At 46.8% G+C, this 19,294-nt stretch overlaps 1 protein-coding gene across 2 annotated transcripts in view; it reads right to left on the reverse strand.

Annotated features, from left to right (window-relative positions):
* Positions 1-19,294, reverse strand: part of LOC147624089 (uncharacterized) — a 50,592-nt gene that overhangs the window by 22,302 nt on the left and 8,996 nt on the right. The gene's annotated exons all lie outside the window — the stretch shown is intronic.

Consider the following 19,294-nt stretch of genomic DNA (forward strand, 5'->3'; position numbering starts at 1 on the left):
AGAATGAAAGTCCACCTGGAAGAAGCCTCGACCAAGTAAACGAGTATCCTGAAAGTGCACAATCAGCTCCGAAGGAAGAGCTGCTAGAAGCCATTCACCGGCCTGTGAACGAGAAGGGTGGGAACCATAAACTCTCGCAACAAGGGTAGTCTGGACCTCAAGGTCAATGTCGTGCTGAAGAGAGGTGAGCTCGTCTTGTGAAAAATTGATGATTCTCCCGGCCAGTGGGGGTGATGAGCGATTGGCTGCGGCAAAAAAAGCCATAAGACCAATCAAGAAAAGTTCGCGGCCGACTTGAATCCAGGTAAAATAGCTGCTGGGAAAACGGGAGCAGAGGAAGGGGGGCAAAGGTGGGGAGCAGCTGGGGAAGCAAGGGCAAAGGAGCAGGCGGGGGCAGCAGAGGGGTAGGCGGGGACTGAAGAAGGCAGGGGGCGGGCAGCAAAGGGGGAGGCGGGGCAGTAAAAGGGGGGCTGGTGGGGGCAGCAAAAGGGGGCAGGCGAAGGCAGGCGGGGGGCAGCAGAGGGGCTGACAGGGGGGCAGACGGGGGCAGCTGAAGGGCAGGCGGGGCAGCAAAAGGGGGGCTGGCGGGGGCAGCAAAAGGGGCAAGTGAAGGCAGGCGGTGGGCAGCAGAGGGGCTAGCGGGGGTAGCTGAAGGGCAGGCGGGGACTGAAAAGCTAGCGAAGGGTAGAAGTTGGGCAGGCGAAGGGGGGTGCGAAGGCAGTAGAGGTAGGCGGGAGCAGCAAAGAAACAGGCGGAGGCAACAAAGGGCAGGCGGGGGCAGCAACGCAGGTTCACGTCACTTCAGCACGAACTCGGGCGCCTCAGTGATTTTGAAGGGCAGCCCTTTGCCATTCCGCCCGAGGAAGATATTCTTTCTTCCCCACTCCAGCTACTTTGACCCTGTTGAGTAAGACCGGAACCGTTTCTCGATTACTCTCAGATTTCCAGGTCTTCCGCGCGCATATTGGCCTATGTTAGAGGCCATCGGGTCTGCCTTTGGGCTTGTTCTTCACGTGCCCCCCCTTCACACCTTGCTGACATCTTCTGCCTAGGTGGTCACTGCCTCGGCGGATGCTGTCCCCAAGGTCATGGTTCTTGCCCGTGACATTGAGCTCTTTGAGGACTATGTTTTGCTTCCAGGCCCTTGTGGCCCTTTGAAGCAACGTATGGAGATTGCAGGTAAACCCGATCAGTGCCGGGTTTGTCACCAACAGGGTCACTTTGCTCGAGATTTTCCTCGGGCTCGAGGTCACAAGAGGCCTCGTAAGCGTGCCTCTCAGGCGCCACCTCCCTTGGTTCCTTCCCGTCCTTCAGTCCACCAGGTGTGGCGTGCTGTCTCTCACGCCCGCCCCCCTGGTGCGATTGATGGGAAGGATTCCTCGGATCATGTACAGATAGATGATGTTTCTGGTCAGAGGGATGTGTCAGCTGATGCATCTTTGCAGAGAGATGATATTTCAGATCAGGATGACTTTGTGGAGTCCTCTCTACTTGGAGGGGGCGATATGCAGGATGTTCAACACAGTGGGGATCATGTATTGCAGGATTTTCAGCATGATGCCCCGTAGGGTGAACAGGTTTCTCGTACATATGCAGGCACAGTGCAGGGCCTCGGACAAGGGCATGTCAGTGGACTTTGCCTTGTGGATTTTCCTATCCTCCAGCATTATGAGAGGCGTCCTCAAGCTGCCCATCGTCTTCTTAGATCGGGGGTCAAACCCTGAAGGACCAGCTTCACCCTGCTGTTACAGGAGGGTCTATGGATGTGCTTTTGTTGCAGAAACACAAATTGGATAGATATCAGTGTGGCAAAACTGGTAAGATGCTTTCTGGCCACACCTTCTGGTCCTCGGCAGATGGGACTAGAGGGGGTGTTTGTATTTCAGTGGCAGCATCTATTATACCTCATGTTATTGGGCACGGTGTTATCATCCCTGCTAGAGCGCAGTGGATCTTGATCATGCATGAGGGTCAGAAATTGGGAATCTTGAATATCTATGCACCTAACGTGAGAGGTGAAAGGGTGGCCTTTTGGGACACCATTACAAATGTCATTCCCCAGGTTGATCATTAGATAGTGGGAGGAGATTTTAATATGGTTGAGCAACCTTCTGACAAGAAGGATGGACGCGAAGGGGGTTTACACCCTTTGGAGTGAGCCTCATGAGAGAGGTTCACGCTTTCCTTTTTTGGCACAGATTGCTGGACTGAGGATGACTTCCAAAGAAGGCCAAATTCCTTATCTTTCTCTTGGCATAACCGCAAGAGCGGGGATGAGAGCATCTTTGCACGTCTGGACAGGTTTTATGTGGATGACTGGTCCTTGGACAGAGGAGGCACCATTGCTATTATGCCTGGCACCACCAAATCCGATCATTGCCCCGTCGTTTTGTGTCTCAGGGAGCCTAGGGCTCGCTCAGCCTCTCCCCGTATCCGTATCCCTGACTCTCTTTATCTAGATGCTAACATTTCCCTTGGGATCAGAGAGATATGGAGATCTTGTGACGGTCCTAATCCTCGTCATAATATTGCGCTAGCTCTTGAGAGGACCAGCCATCATTATCATAGCATTGCCTTGTCTAAGAAGCAGGAGGCTCAGGACAAGGAGAGAGCTATTGGGCATAGGATTGCTGCTCTTCAGAGGGAACATGAAAAGCATTCACATGCGACTTGGATTACAGACCTCTTGACCACAGTTAGAGCAGAGCTGCAGTTGCCATGGACAGGAGGGCTGAGTTCGCCTTTCATGCGAACGAGGCCTTTTGGACCCAGATGGGTGGCAGATGCAACAAAGAGTTTTTTTTAGCACACAGGCCTTCCCTTAGCAGGGACTCTGTGAGGTACTTGCAGGATTCACAGGGTGAGGTTTAGATTGAGCCTGATAAGGTGAGGCATATTGCTTCAGAATTTTATCGGTCTTTGTTGACTGCAGAGGTGCCCTCCCCTCAGAGAGATGTGGCACAGTAAAAAGTTTGGGAGTGCATGCCCAGGCTCATTACAGATGCTATGTGTTCTTCCCTAGATGCCCCTTTCTCGAAGGATGAATTCCTTCACACACTGCATGCTCTTTCTAGTGGTTCATGCCCCGGGGATGATGGTCTTTCTCCCGCCTTCTTTATTCTTTTTTGGGATCATATTGGAGATGCTATCACTGTTGCCCTTCAGGAAATGTGGGTGTCGGGTATGATGCCTCCATACCTCACGGAGGGACTGATCCACCTTATCCCCAAGAGTGGGGACAAGACTAACATCGAGCAATGGAGGCCCATCACCCTCCTTGGATCTGTATATAAAATCTTAGCTAAAGCCTTGAGTATAAGGTTGCAACCGATTCTCCAAAGAACTATCCATGATACCCAGAATGGGTTCCTCCAAGGAAGGAGTATATTTGATAACATCTTTTCTTTCTGGGAAGCTGTCGAGTAGGCAAAGGCTAGTTACCAGCCTCTTGCCATTCTTTTGCTTGATTTTGAAAAAGCTTATGACAGAGTGGATTGGGATTTGTTGGAGGGTAGGAAGCACGTCTTTGTTGACACCCCCCCAAGGATGATCACAGAGAGTGTTAGCCTTTGGTTGTATGGTGGCTGCCCTATCAGACATTTGCATTGGGACCCCGGTGAGTGGGTGTGGAAGAATGCTTGTAACCCCTTGAAAAGCATGCCTTTTTTCAGTTATACGGTGCGGAATGCCAGACATATTATCTTGGGACACATTCAGAGTGCCCCTACTCTTAGACCCCATTGGGAATCTTACGGCATTTCGACTGACATTCGGAGGGTTTTTTGGCGGAGATTGTGGCATTCTTATAGGAAGCCATAGATTTCCTCCTTTATCTGGGTTTCTCTTCATGGTGGTCTTGCCACCAATCAGTGGAGGTCAGTTACTGGTGCTTGCCCAGCATGCCCTAGATGTGCAAGAGTTTCGGAGTCAGCTTACCATTGTTTATGGGAATGCAGGGAAGCATAGAGGGTTTGGTCTGCGATTGCACACCTCTTTGGTAGGATTAAGAGGGATGCTATCATTTCTTTTGGTTCTATCATTTGGTTGACATAGTCTGGGCCACAGCTGAGATTCGAGGGGACTGACAAGAGCTTGGCCATTATGGTTAGGCAAGGAGTTGCTCGGCAGTGTTGTCTTTAGGATTTGCCACTTTCACACTTTGTCCCTCCGGCATAGAGGTTAGACAGTTCTTGGGAGATTATTGCTAGCATCTCGGCCTGGAATATCTGGAAGGCTAGATGCACCGAGGCTATTGAGGGTACTCCCGTTCTTGTTTCTCAGTGTCTTTGCAGGATTTGGAGTGATATTATTCACACCATCATGGCTACCTGGGCCAGAATCCAGGGATCTTCGAGGGCTGCGGAGAGGAAGTGCGGCTAGTTTATCAGAGAGTGGGACATTGGTATCTTTTTCATGTCCTCTCATTCGGGACCCTATTGGCAGCACAGGGCTCCTGATTGGTTGAGATCTCCACCTTTCTTGGTGTGAAATCTCCATTTTGTAAAAAAAAAATCATACTTAATAGAAGTCTCCTTTCAAAAAAAAAAAAAACCCCTTGGTGCTTCCTCGGCGGCATCACCTATGGGTGGATAAATAAGCACCTACGGGTGGCTATCTATGGACCGTGAAATTTGGTAACTATGGGAGGATCTTGGGCCAAAGACCAGTTGCAAAAAAAAAAAGAAAACAGCTGCAAAAGGGTGTCCAATACTGGACCCAAGACAGTCCACGAACAAGCCTCAATCTCGGCCCATTGTACGGCCAGATCTGAGAAGAAAAAGGCACTGACTGATACCACACATGTGGGGGTTCTGTACAGCTGTAAGACTACTATCAGAGAGAGTAAGGAAAAACAGCTGGCTGTAGTAGGCTGTACGATCAGATTTGAGAAAAGATCCAGAAGGCAACTGCAGTACGGCCGTGTAGGCGGACAAGAAAGAAGATTAGCTGCACTTAGATGCTCTGTACGACCAGCGCAAAGAAGACCAGCAGCTGTGCCTGCTGGCAGCTGTACGGCCAGCGCTCAGTCACCCGGTAGCACAGTACGGCCAGCGCAAAGAGGGATAGAGAAGACTGTTGCCGGCTAGGGAGAAAGGACGCCTGCTGATGATGATAATAGCTCCATCCTTCCCCTACTTTAATACAGGCGACCAGCCCTACTTTTGGCTTGGTGCTTTTTCTTCTTCTACCAAAAGTAGCTGATATGCCCAAAATACCATCTTTATGCTTTTCCCAAGCTTGTTGGCCAAGTTTGCTCTAGGCGCCTCCTTTTGTCCACATAAACATGCCCAAAATAATAATAAGTCCAGCCCAGTTTTAATGATGTGTGAACACACTGACTTATAGACCTTATAACTCACTTTAAATGATAAAAATCCCATGCTGCTGTTGCTCAGAAGCCATCTCTCACGCCAATCTTTATCACTCAAAGCTCAAGCTTTCTTTTGTGGAAAAATCCACGTTCACACCTTGGCTCTGCTCAGTGTGTGAAACACTGGTCAAGACTGGTGAAGGGACCAAATGGTAACATCCCTCTTATCTTATAAAGCAGTTGTCCGCAACTATATAAGCCTGATACCATTAAAATATCCTCCAAGTACAGCAGATCGACTGCCGATCTTTATTATTCCATAATCCAAGCATTTAAAGTCATATATCTAGATCCACGATCCGAAGCCAGATACGGGCACAAGAGCCAACCGTATCACGAAAGAAACCTTATCCATATCCGGAGTCAACAACTCTAATTCTTGTGCTAATTCTTTCTATCTTTAGCGGTGCATTTGCCCTATCAACTACTTATTTGATGTACTAATTCTTTCTATTTGCTACTTCCCTTAGTGCTAGGCTTCATTATGACTGAGTCTGCCCTACATCTCCGGAGGTTTGATAGAAACTCAATACGAAGGGCTTTATGTGAATATATGCTCTTATGTGTGTGTATGTGTGTGTGGAGTGCGTGTGTGAGAGCATATCTTGATATAGAGTTCTACGACCACTGCTGATATAGAGTTCTACAACCACTACTGGGCATTGATGACGTTAGTGGGGATGTCGTAGTATCTAGTCCATACTATGCATAATGGAGTTGATAGTTATATAGCCTTGTTGGTTACTACCATCAATATATAACATGCACGTTTCTAAAAGGTGAATTTGGACATGTTCCTGGATTCATTTGGGTAGATTCAACTGTATTAGTGGACATGCAGACTTCACATTGTGAAGTTCTCATCCGAGTTGCGGCCAATTGATATTGTGCTAATTCTTTCTATCTTTAGCGGTGCATTTTTTCTTTTTTCAAAAAGGAGACTTCTATTAAGTATGAAAAAATTTTACAAAATGGAGATTTCACACCAAGCAAGGTGGAGATCTCAACCAATCAAGAGCCCTGTGCTGCCAATACGGTCCCGAATGAGAGGATGTGAAAAAGATACCAATGTCCCACTCTCTCATAAACTGGCCGCGCTTCCTCTCCGCAGCCCTCGAAGATCCCTGGATTCTGGCACAGGTAGCCATAATGGTGTCAATAATATCACTCCAAATCCTACAAAGATACTGAGAAACAAGAACAGGAGTACCCTCAATGGCCTCGGTGCATCTAGCCTTCCAGATATTCCAGGCTGAGATGCTAGCAATAATCTCCCAAGAGCTGTCTAACCTCTGTGCCGGAGGGACAAAGTGTGAAAGTGGCAAATCCTAATAAAGACAACACTGCCGAGCAACTCCTTGCCTAACCATAATGGCCAAGCTCCTGTCAGGCCCCTCGAATCTCAGCTGTGGCCCAGACTGTGTCAACCAAATGATAGAACCAAAAGAAATGATAGCATCCCTCTTAATCCTACCAAAGAGGTGTGCAATCGCAAACCAAACCCTCTGTGCTTCCCTGCATTCCCATAAACAATGGTAAACTGACTCCGAAACTCCTACATATCTAGGGCGTGCTGGGCAAGCACCAATAACAGACCTCCACAGATTGGTGGCCAGACCACCATGAAGAGAAACCCAAATAAAGGAGGAAATCTGTGGCTTCCTATAAGAATGCCACAATCTCCGCCAAAATACCCTCTGAATGTCATCCGAAATGCCGTAAGATTCCCAATGGGGTCTAAGAGTAGGGACACTCTGCTCCCTGAGACACAAAACGACGGGGCAATGATCGGATTTGGTGGTGCCAGGCATAATAGCAATGGTACCTCCTCTGTCCAAGGACCAATCATCCACATAAAACCTGTCCAGACGTGCAAAGATGCTCTCATCCCCGCTCCTGTGGTTATGCCAAGAGAAAGATAAGGAATTTGGCCTTCTCCGGAAGTCATCGTCAGTCCAGCAATCCCTGCCAAAAAAGAAAAGCGTGAACCTCTCCCATGAGGTTCACTCCGAAGGGTGTAAACCCCCTTCGCGTCCACCCTTCTTGTCAGAAGGTTGCTCAACCATATTAAAATCTCCTCCCACTATCCAATGATCAACCTGGGGAATGACATTTGTAATGGTGTCCCAAAAGGTCACCCTTTCACCTCTCACATTAGGTGCATAGATATTCAAGATTCCCAATTTCTGACCCTAACGCATGATCAAGATCCACTGTGCTCTAACAGGAATGATAATACCGTGCCCAATAACATGAGGCATAACAGATGCTGCCACTGAAATGCAAACACCCTCTCTAGTCCCAAGTGTCGAGGACCAGAAGGTGTGGCCAGAAAGCATCTACTAGTTTTGCCACACTGAGATCTATCCAATTTGTGTTCCTGCAACAAAAGCACATCCATAGACCCTCCTGTAGCAGTAGGGTGAAGCTGGTCCTTCAGAAGGCGCTTCCTACCACGGGTGGGAAGCCCTCCAAGGCCCTAAACATTCCATGAGACGATTCTCATGGAAGAGAAGAGGGTTTGACCCCCGATCTAAGAAGACGATGGACAGCCTGAGGACACCTCTCATAATGCTGGAGGACGGGAAAATCCACGGGGCAAAGTCCACTGACATGCCCTTGTCCGAGGCCCTGCACAGTACCTGCATATGTACGAGAAACCTGTTCGCCCTGCGGGGCATCAAGGGCAATGGCATCATGCTGAAAATCCTGCAATACACGATCCCCACTGCGCTGAACATCCTGCATATCGCCCCCTCCAAGTAGAGAGGACTCAACAAAATCATCTTGATCTGAGATATCATCTCTCTGCAAAGATGCATCAGCTGACACATCCCTCTGACCAGAAACATCATCTATCTGTACATGATCCGAGGAGGCCTTCCCATCAATCGCACCAGGGGGGCGGGCATGAGAGATAGCTCCCCACACCTGGCGGACTGAAGGACGGGGAGGAACCAAGGGAGGTGGCGCCTGAGAAGCACACTTACGAGGCCTCCTACGACCTCGAGCCCGAGGGCAATCTCGAGCAAAGTGACCCTTTGATGATGACAAACCCGGCACTGATCGAGTTTACCTGCAATCTCCATACGTTGCTTCAAAGGGCCGCAGGGGCCCGGAATCAAATCATAGTCCTCAAAGAGCTCAATGTCACAGGCAAGAACCATGACCCTGGGGACAGCATCCGCCGAGGTAGTGACCACCTGGGCAGAAGATGTCGGTAAGGCGTGGAGGGGGGGCACTTGAAGAACCACAGACCCGATGGCCTCTAACATAGGCCAATATGCTTGAGGAAGACCTGGGAATCTGAGAGTAATCGGGAAACGGTTCCGGTCTTCCTCAACAGGGTCAAAATAGCTGGAGTAGGGAAGAAAGAATATCTTCCTCGGGCCCAATGGCAAAGGGCTACCCTTCAAAACCTCTGAGGCTGCGTCCTCATAATCAAAATCCACTTGGAAGAAACCTCTTCCAAGCAACCTGACATCTCGAAAGTGTGGAGCGAGGTCGGAGGGTAGAGCCACCGGGACCCAATCCCGAGCCTGGAGAGACGGGTGAGATCCAAAGATTCTGGCAATGAGGGTCGTTTTGGAGTCTTTCTCTATTTCAGCGTAGAGGACCGCGAGTTCAGCTTCGGAAAAAACAATGGTTCGCCCGCCGGCCGAGGGAGAATGATTAGCCATGATGCTAATCGAAGAAAAAGGCCGACTTGAACCCGGATGAGGAGCAATCCGAACCAAGGGGAAGAGGCAGGCAAGGAAGCGGAGGAAAGGAAGAGAGGGTGGAAAAGGGCAATAAAAGAGAATAAAATAAAAGGAAGAAAAAAGAAGAAAAAGAAAAAGAAAAAGAAAAGAGAGAGAGAGAGAGAAATGAAATGAAATGATATATTAATGTCTTCAAAAGGCCAAAATGACCTATGAGACCAAAAAGGTTACAACAATTGGTGGATCTGATACAATGTCTGTGTAAGGAAAGCTAAAAACAACTAAACAACTAACTGAAATTGAAACAACTATGAGGAAAAGTACGGTACCAGGAACTCCTAATGGATAACATCTAGGAGGAAAACTCCAGCAACAAAGGTAAGCATCATACACATCACTATCCAAAGATGTCTCTCATCGGTCGATGGCGGATATCCTCAATGTCCTCCATGGTGAGTACTCTGACTGGACGTCTCCCATGCCGTGCTAGTATGATCCTGATCCTCTGTTGTAGTCTCCGCCGGTGTCGAGATGGGCCTCTCATCTTGGGGCGCCTGGACCGCCCCAGCTCTATAGCCCGATCAATCAGTGTACCTCTGGTGCGGCTGTACTCTGGGGTTAGCTGCAATGCCTGCTGACCTAACTGCTCAATCTCTGGTCGAAAGAAGTCTGTAATCTGCCTCTGTAGGTGTCTCTCCCTCTCTGATCCCCTCCCTCTCAGGAGACCCTCTCTATGTCTACGCAGCTCGAGCAAGTACAATCCGAGGCATCTCTGATCCTGGTACCTCATGACTCTAGAAAGTGGTCCAAAGCCTCTCTGAACAGGCAGTGAAAACGGCCTCGTATCTCATAATATACTGGACAGTGACATATGTAATGTAACTTTGTCTCTGGCTCCATCTGGCACAGCTGACAAATCCTGGCCTCAGCTGGTACTCCTCTGAATCTGCCAGTCTCAATCTATAGCTGGTGTGAGGATGTGCGCATCTGACCAATAGCACACCGTACCCCATGAGAAAGATGAGTATCCATGTAGCTGGGTCTAATCACAAACCCATCCTCCATGAGCTGGAGAAGATGATCTCTATAGAAAGCCATCTTCGTACCAAGCTCGTGTGTCGGCTGTATCCATGTCCTCCTAGTGTCCAGCTGAGTCAAGTCTTGCCTGATAAGTCTGGTAATCTCTGCCCGTGTGAGAGAGAGGGAGGGTGCATCCAGGGAGTACTGAAATGGAGGTAGCCTGTCCATACTAAAGCCATGCAGTTGGAACCAAGCTGTCATCTGTGCATACCAACATGATCCGTCTCCCTGTGATGCCAACTGTCGTGAAGACTCCAGGGCTAAGCGAGCATATCTGTCTCTAGGGAGAGCCCAAGTGCTATGTATAAAGGAGACTGATCGAGTGAGTGCCTCTACTACCAATGGGGGGGCAGCCATCTCTGCACGGATAATATCATGTGGTACGGAGGCCTTGGCCCTAATCATCCGGGAAATCATAGAAACCAAGGACCTCTCCATACGTCTCCATCCATCAGTGCTACTAGCTCAGCTGTGGTGATCCACTGAGGGTCCCCATATCTCCACTCCATACAGCATGGCTGAAGTGACCAAAGTGTCAAAGAGCCACAGCTTTGTTCGAGGTTCCTGAAACTGAACCTGCGAACACATCCTCTCTAGTCTCCCCAATGCTGCATAAGCTCTGGTCAATCTGGTCTCCGCTGCTCTCCTCAAGGAAAATAGTGGGCCACTAAAAACCACACCAAGGTAAGTATATGCATCTGTATACTCCACTGTCTCCTGACCATATGTAAAGGTGGGCATTGACCTCCTAACCCACTGTGCTGTGGTGTTAAACACCATCACCAGAGAGAGAGAGAGAGAGAGAGAGAGAGAGAGAAAAGAAAAAAGAAAAGAAAAAAGAAGAAAAGAAGAAAAGAAGAACAAGAAAAGAAAAGAAAAGAAAAGAAAAGGAAAGAAAAGAAAAAAGAAGAAAAAGAAGAAGAAGAAAAGAAAAGAAAAAAGAAGAAAAGAAGAAAGAAAAAGAAAAAAGAAAAGAAAAAGAAGAAAAAAGAAGAAAGAGAAAAGAAAAAGAAGAAAAAAGAAGAAAAAAGAAAAAAGAAAAAAAAAACCAAGCAAAGAAGGGCGGGGGAAGGGCAGCGCAGCAAAGGCTACGCAGAATGGAGGAGGTAGAGGAAGGAGAGGAAGCGGCGGGTGAGGAAGGGCAGCGCAGCAAGTTTGCACAGAAAGGAGGAGACGGAGGAAGGAGGGGAGGCGGAGAGAGGAGGGGAGGCGAACAAGGAGAGCAAGAGGGGATGGGGCGCAGACAGGAGACAGCAGCGGGAGGAAGAGGGGCGGGCAGAAGTAGGGGCGAACAACGGAAGAGGAAGGAGGGTGGACGGAGGAAGGAAGGGGGGAGGCAGAGGTTCGGGGAGCTCGCAGGTCTTCAGCACACCGTTTTTTAGCGGTGCATTTGTCCTATCAACTTCTTATTTACTGTACTAATTCTTTCTATTTGCTACTTCCCTTAGTGCTAGGCTTCATTATGGCTATGTCTACCCTGCATCTCCGGAGGTTTGACAGAAACTCAGTACGAAGGGCTTTGTGTGAATATATGCTCTTATGTGTGTGTGTGTTGGGGGGGGGGGGGGATGCGTGTGTGAGAGCATATCTTGATACAGAGTTCTACGCCCACTATTGGACACTAATGACGTTAGTGGGGATGTCGTAGTATCTAGTCCATACTATGCATAATGGAGTTGATAGTTATATAGTCTTGTGGGTTGACTACCATGAGTATATAACATGCACGTTCCTAAAAGGTGAATTTGGGCATGTTCTTGGATTCATCTAGGTATATATATATATATCTAATAATAGTCAGACACAGGCACAAGAGCCAATTGTGTCCCAAATATTCATAAATTCATAAGCCAAGTCCACAACTTTGATATTAACTAGACATAGGCACAAGAGCCAATTGTGTCCCAAATACCCAAGAATCCAAATATAGCTTTAAGTACTTGGAAAAATAAAGTAAGCAGAATACATAGCCACAGAACATCTTGCCATGCCATAAGAGCAACACTACTATGATCCATAAGCAAGCCCAAGCCAAACACCCTTCGATGAAACCATATATGCTCGTTAGGGTTTCCCCTTCCACAAGACTTCACTCACCAGGGCCACCAATCCTTCCATGAGTCTATATATTAACTCACTAGAGTCACCAACTCTTGCATGAGTTCACACGGTCACCAACCCGAAATCACTCACCAGGGTCACCAACCCTTCCATGAGTTCATGAAATACTCACTGGACACAGTCGCTAATTCTTCTATGATTCCATGAGTTCAGATAGTGAGTAATCAGAGTCACCAACTCCTCTCACTAAACAGAGTCACTCACTCACAAGGGTTACCACCCTTCCATGAGTGAATCCATCCACAATTGTCATAGAGACAGTCCCCTGCGAGATGTTAGATCACATGACCCTTGGTGTAGACATAAGTCCCCTGCCAACAAGGCGTCATGTCCACTCTACCACACACACTTCGTGTCTGTACTCAAAGCATACACTTTGGAGGAGAGGTGGACTCAAGTTCACTCTACCACATACACTTAGTGTTGGTACTCTGACCACACAACTTGGAGGAGAGGCGGGCTCAAGTTCACTCTACCACGTGCACTCCGTGGTGGTATTCATAGACCTGGAAGGAGAGGTGGGTTCGAGTGTAGAACATAAGAAGAGAATGAATCACATGCATAAATATATTGGTGCTCCATAAACATATCTGCTACATATAGTTTTACCGGCATTTCGGCCGCCAATAGTTTTACAGACATTTCGACCGCCAATAGAAATCCCAAAAAAAAATCCTCGATCCATGAGATATCCATGAGTTCCGTAAGTCCACTGCATCCCAAAGAAAGGGAGCCAAAAACATAGTCCATCCCACGAAACAGGGAATGAGAAACTTGATTGACGCCAATATAATTGTCAGATATATGCAAAATGACTCCATATCACATAGAATATCAAAATCATGAAGCAGTTTAGTGGCGTTGCAGCCAAAAGAGATAGGTATCCGAATTGCTCAAAGTACTTACCTGCAACACACAGCAATAGACAAAGGATTCTTCTTGCACAAACATGCAAGAGTGAAAGTATATATATTCAACCCCTCTTCTTCTCATAGAATGACTACTCATCCAAATCCTCAGGTGTGTGTTTCCTGTATTATTCAGGAGGTATTGGGATGAGAACTTCATTGTTTGGTTGTACCTCTCAATGTCGTTGTTCTCCCAGAGATATCTGAAAGCCAAGTCTGCGGGATCTTTGGCATACATCTCGGCTAGATCTCCGAAAATATCCATAACCGATCAATCATGAGCTACCTTTCTGGACAATAATCTCTCTACGTATGGGTAGTGTCGATATTTGCTTAACAAGGACTCTTGTGTGGCTACTGCCCGAGGAGCTTGTCCAGCTGCTCAATAAAACTCCTTCTGGGCATCCAAAGTCTTCTGCAACTCTACAGCCATGTTCTCAAACAATGTTTTGATGTCGTATCCCAACACTGATGTCCTGTCCATAGTATCAAATTGAAGAGAAAAATCTTCTGAGTCTCTCCCAAAAACTTTTCCCTTTTCCAAACAATCTAGAAAAGCTGCACTCTGATACCACTGTCACAAATATACAGAGACCCGGAACTAAAGACAGACACTTCAAGTATTCAAACAAAGAGTACACAGCAGGAAGCCACAAGAAATATGAATAAACAGCACACTAAGCCGGAACGGCCGGCCCCTCGTAGGAACTTCTTGCTTCAGATAGAAGCTTTTTACAAGAACCCAAGATGCAGGTGCGACTCGCACAAGATTTTCCCACAAAAACGTCAGTAAAACAGCTGCAAAAGGCTGTCCAATACTGTCCCCAAGACAGTCCATGAACAAGCCTCAATCTCGGCCCGCTGTACGGCCAGATCTGAGAAGAAAAGGCACTGACTGATACCACACGTGTGTATGGCTGTACTACTGTTGTACAGCTGACAGAGAATAAGGAAAAACAACTGGCTGTAGTCAACTGTACGGCCAGATCTGAGAAAAGCTCCAAAAGGTAGCTACAGTACGGCCGTGTAGGCGGACGCGAGAGAAGATGAGTTGTGCTTAGATGCTCTGTACGACCAACAGTTGTACCTGCTGGCAGCTCTTGTACGGACAGATCTGGCCAAAGAACAACACCTGACAACTGTACGGCTAGCGCTCACTCACCGGGTAGCACAGTACGGCCAGTGCAAAGAGAGAACAAGATTGTTGCCAGCTAGGGGGAAAAGACGCCTGCTGGTGATGATAATAGCTCCACCCTTCCCCTGCTTTAATACAGGCGACCAGCCCTACTTTTGGCCTAGTGCTTTTCCTTTTTCTGTCGAAAGTAGCTGATATGCCCAAAATACCAGCTTTATGCTTTTCCCAAGCTTGTTGGCGAACACACTGACTTATGGACCTTTAAGTCACTTTAAATGATAAAATCCCATGCTGCTTTCGCTCAGAAGCCATCTTTCACGCCAAACTTTCTTAGTGACAGCTCCAGCTTTCTTTTGTGGAAAAATCCCCGTTCACACCTTGGCTCTACTTAGTGTGTGAAACACTGGTCAATACTGGTGAAGGGACCAAATGGTGACAAAGGACTCCTACACTCAAGCCAAACTTTGTCGGTGAAAGCTCCAATATAGACCTTATAAGTCACTTTAAATGATAAAATCCCATGCTGCTTTCGCTCAGAAGCCATCTTTCACGCCAAACTTTCTCAATGAAAGCTCCAGCTTTCTTTTGTGGAAAAATCCCCGTTCACACCTTGGCTCTACTAAGTGTGTGAAACACTGGTCAAGACTAGTGAAGGGACCAAATAGTGACATAGGACTACTACACTCAGGCCAAACTTTGTCAGTGAAAGCTCCACTGTTCACACCTTTGGCTCTGCTCAGTGTGTGAAACACTGCTCAAGATTGATGAAGGGAGCAAATGGTGACAGAGGACTCATACACTCATGGCGCTCTGGGATAGTTATGACATTAACACATTGATTCAAAAGAGATTTTGGCACGGACTTTGGCACTCATACATGAGGAGCCAGATCTCCCACATCTCCCACTTTTTTGGTTGCTCTTACATGGTGGCCTCCCTATTAATCAGTGGAGAGCTACTTTTGGTGCCCCTCCCACCCTAAATGCTTGGTAGCTTCTGAGATAGTACAATATGCATCTGGGGGTGTAGAGTTGCTCATAGGATTTGGGGCTCTATAGCTCAGCTTATGAGAAGATTGAGAGATACCATCTATGTTACTTGGGGTGCTATTGCTTGACTCACTCCATCTGGTCCATCCAGATCTGCACAAGCAAAGCACACTGTTTTCATGAGGAAGTGGGATCAAGGGATCTTTTTCTCATCGACCCCCACAGGTCTCTCTTGGCACCTTTGTGCCCTAGATTGGTTGAGATCACTATACATTCTGGGATGAGGATTTTTTGTTCCAGCTTCTAACCGTGATTTTGCATGGTCTATTCATACTTAATGGAAGTCACTTTTCTGAAAAAAAAAAAAAGCATGGTAAGTTTGTATGTGATTTTATGGTCACACCTCTTGGTAGTTGATTCCCGACCAAGGGGAAGTCCATCTGTCCACCCCCAATCTTTGATCCACCTTTCCGTGAGCTGAGAAGTATTGATAGTTAGCATCTTGAGCTTACCAATAATTACATGCAGATGATTCTTATCAAATCTTGAGAGACCATACATGACAGATAGCTCTGTTCATCATCTCTCCACCGCATAAGAGGACCATCCCAGAAATCCTCAAATCTTCTTATCCCTCTGTTGTTGAGTCTTTTGCTCACTTTGGGCTCAATGAGGGCTAACGGAGGGAGAAAAACTGGGGACCACCAAACATTATACATGCATAGTGAATTTCCCGTGATTCTGGGAGATCCTTGCCATTGCATGAGGGGAATGAACCTCTTCCATTTCTTAATCAAAAATTCAGCAAAGGACATATTTTTAAGGACAAGTGGAGCATGGGAAAAAATCTTATCAATCCAAGAGAGTCCCCTCCATTTGCCTTGCCAACTCACAGTCATATACAGAGAAAGCTCTTTAAGCATCCTAGTCCAAGGTTGACTCCGCTGTAGAAAGGAAGTCAACATTTTTGGCATTTTCGTCATTGCATGTGTTTCCATGTCTAGGATGCCAATTCCCCCATCCTTCTTGGGTTTACACACCTTCTGCCATGCCAAGAAGGAACATGGTCTCTTGCCCTACTTATTCTTCCATAGAAAAGCTGTAGCATAGCTTAGAGCTCTCTTCCAGAGGCAAACTGTAAAATCTATACAAGGAGTAAAAAAGTGAAAGCATGCCAACAACACCATGTTTCCTATAACTACCCTTGAATGAAAGGGAAGATATACGTTATCCCAAGCTCTAAATTTGGCTATGAATTTGTCCATAAGCCAGTCCGCTATGTCTTCATTTGATTTTCAGCAGCTGCCAACTCAAGAGCTAGAATCAAAGGATGAGAAATTACAGCAAATAACAATAGAGCAAGTGGGCAGCCCTGTCTGACCGATCTTTTAAGGTTGAAGGAGCCAACCACAAAGCCATTGAGCATAAGACTTGACATAGCACCAAAGCTGAGAGCACATAAATAATGTTTGAGATTAAGGGTCCAAAACCCAACTTGGCAAGCACTTTGCTAATAAATGACCAATGGACTCTGTCATAGGCTTTCTCTAGGTCCAGTTGCAGCATGATGCATTTTTGCTTCTTCTTCTCTGCCAGCTCTTTCCCTAATAGGGCTGCATATATGTTGCCCATTATGGATCTCCCCTTAATAAAACCATGTTGTTTGGGGGAAATCACCTTTTGCAATAAAGGAGTCGTTCTCATTGCCACAACTTTAGCTATGATTTTATACAAGACTGTAAGCATGGTGATTGGCCTCCAATGTGAAAAACATTCGCAGGCCACGTGTTTAGGAATCAGTTTGATTAGCCCTTCCTTCACACTTTTCTCCAATTGTTGATGCTTGAAGGCCTTATTCACTATGTAGGTGACTGGAACCTTGAGATATGACCAAAACACAAGGAAAAACTCCACAGTAAGGCCATCCTAGCCAGGGGATTTATACTTCCCCATTGCTTTCAAAGCATCCAAGCATTCATCTTCCTAGATATTCCTCTCAATCCATTTGGCTTGGTCCATCTCCACTGCCTGAGGGATAATGTCCAGAAGCCAATTTTCAGCAAAGAATCTTTCCGTGGACTCATCCTCCTTCAGGCTTAGAGTATCCCCAAGGAATGTGGTCCAGGCAGCAGCCAATTCCTTGGGGTCTAAGATCATTTTACCATTGCTATCCCTAGCCTTGGATATGTATTCTCTATCCCTCTTCTCTTTGACAGCTTTGATGAAGAATTTCGAGGGGGTTTGAGCTTGACCAAAGTACAGCTTTCTTGACAATAATCTCCCTTTTTGAGCTCTCCTGTTTTCTATCTCCTCCCACATATTTTTACATTTGATAAAATCTCTCAACTCTACTTGTGACAGGGGTCTGGACTGTCTAATCAAAATCAAAGCATCCCATTCCTCCTGCAGTGCCTCTTGGGCGCATAAGGTGGTTCCACAAGTTTCAAACCACACCTGATTGGACCAAGCACCTAATGTCTATGACAAAGAATGTATCCCAGCTAGTCATCGTCAAAGGTGAAACTGGTATTCCACATGTTCCTTTCAAGTATATAAAAGTTCAAGTTATTATTCCTTGTGCTAAGTCTCTCTCCACAACAAGTAGCTTATAGTGTTGGTTATACTGCTAGTTCTTATTCTCCTTTAGCTAATCATGTAAAAAAGTTCTCATGACTTTTTTAGTCTATACCAAGCAAGAGGAAAAGATCATGGAGGAAATCTCCCAATAATACCACCAGATACAAGAAGCATAGAAATGCCTAGTTTTCTGATGCCCGTAGACAGTTTCGTTGTCCATTGGATCAGACTAAACATGAAACCAAGTTCAGTGGAACCGTTGCTACAGTTGCTCTAGATGAGGCCAAGTCCAATTGCCTCCAAAAGGTAACAGTTTTTAATCCCGGAGCACCAGCTTCTCCAATGCAAGACCCATTATTGTTTATAGATTTTCCAAAAGCACTGTCAACCCCGTCAACAAGCTACGTAAGAGGGGAGCTCAAGTGCACGTCGTCACATACACCTTGCACTTGGGTGCCACACGTGGAGATATCTCAACAGTCAAGTGCACAGTTCCAGTCACCTTCTAAGGGTTAGTGATAAGCACTGAGCATGTTGTGAGCCCCAGTCCAAAGACCAGTCGCATTTCCCTATCATTTTAGGTCATAAATATAGTCGTAAACTGCAGGAAACTTCACACGCATGTACCCACTTGGATTATAGAATGTACACATGTCCAAGCAACTTACCAAGGTAAGAGCCAGGACTGGTGTGAACAAGTCTAGGACCCACATGACACAGGCAGGCTCAACAGGCAAATTCTGAGCTGTTTGGGCACCTGCGAGAAGGCTGGAGGGCAAGGAACAGGCCGAGCAGCAGCATGGGGAGCCCAGAAAGAGGCCTGGTATAGCGACCACACAAAGGGCTGGGCAAATTGGGCACAGATGGATGACCAGTTTGAGACCGGGCAGCCTATATTGAGCTGTCCAAGACTAGGTCCCCACGTCGCACGAGTGTGAAGTTGAACCTTTATCAATAATAAGAATTTTAAGCCCACAAGTTTGTCAATGCAGTCAACCACCTCCACGACTCATTGAATGCAGCCCAATTAGAACTAAAAGCCTGGTCGACTCACAAAAATGGAGAAAATGGTACCTATAAATAGGCCCCCTGCCTGTAGAACAAATAAGCTACTGCAGTGGATAATCATACAAGACGCCAGGGGAAAGAGAAGACTATGAAGATAGCGTTCTTAATTTCAGATTACAGGCTCACCCACAAGTGTCCTTCATGTGTGTGGACATAACGATGACTATGCGGCACTTTTGCAGGTCTAGTGTCATTTAAACATCACAAGGTGTCAATATCACATGCATGGTATTGAATTTCATAGATGTTAACCAAAGTGAACACCACACCCATAGTTCCACAACCAGCTTAAGGGGACCAAGCCATTCAGCCAGCAGCATCCCATGCAGAAAATATCATGGATC

This window comes from Cibotium barometz, chromosome 26 (genome assembly GCF_041138505.1).
Source record: "Cibotium barometz isolate CiBa-2024 chromosome 26, ASM4113850v1, whole genome shotgun sequence".
In the NCBI taxonomy this organism is placed as follows: domain Eukaryota; kingdom Viridiplantae; phylum Streptophyta; class Polypodiopsida; order Cyatheales; family Cibotiaceae; genus Cibotium; species Cibotium barometz.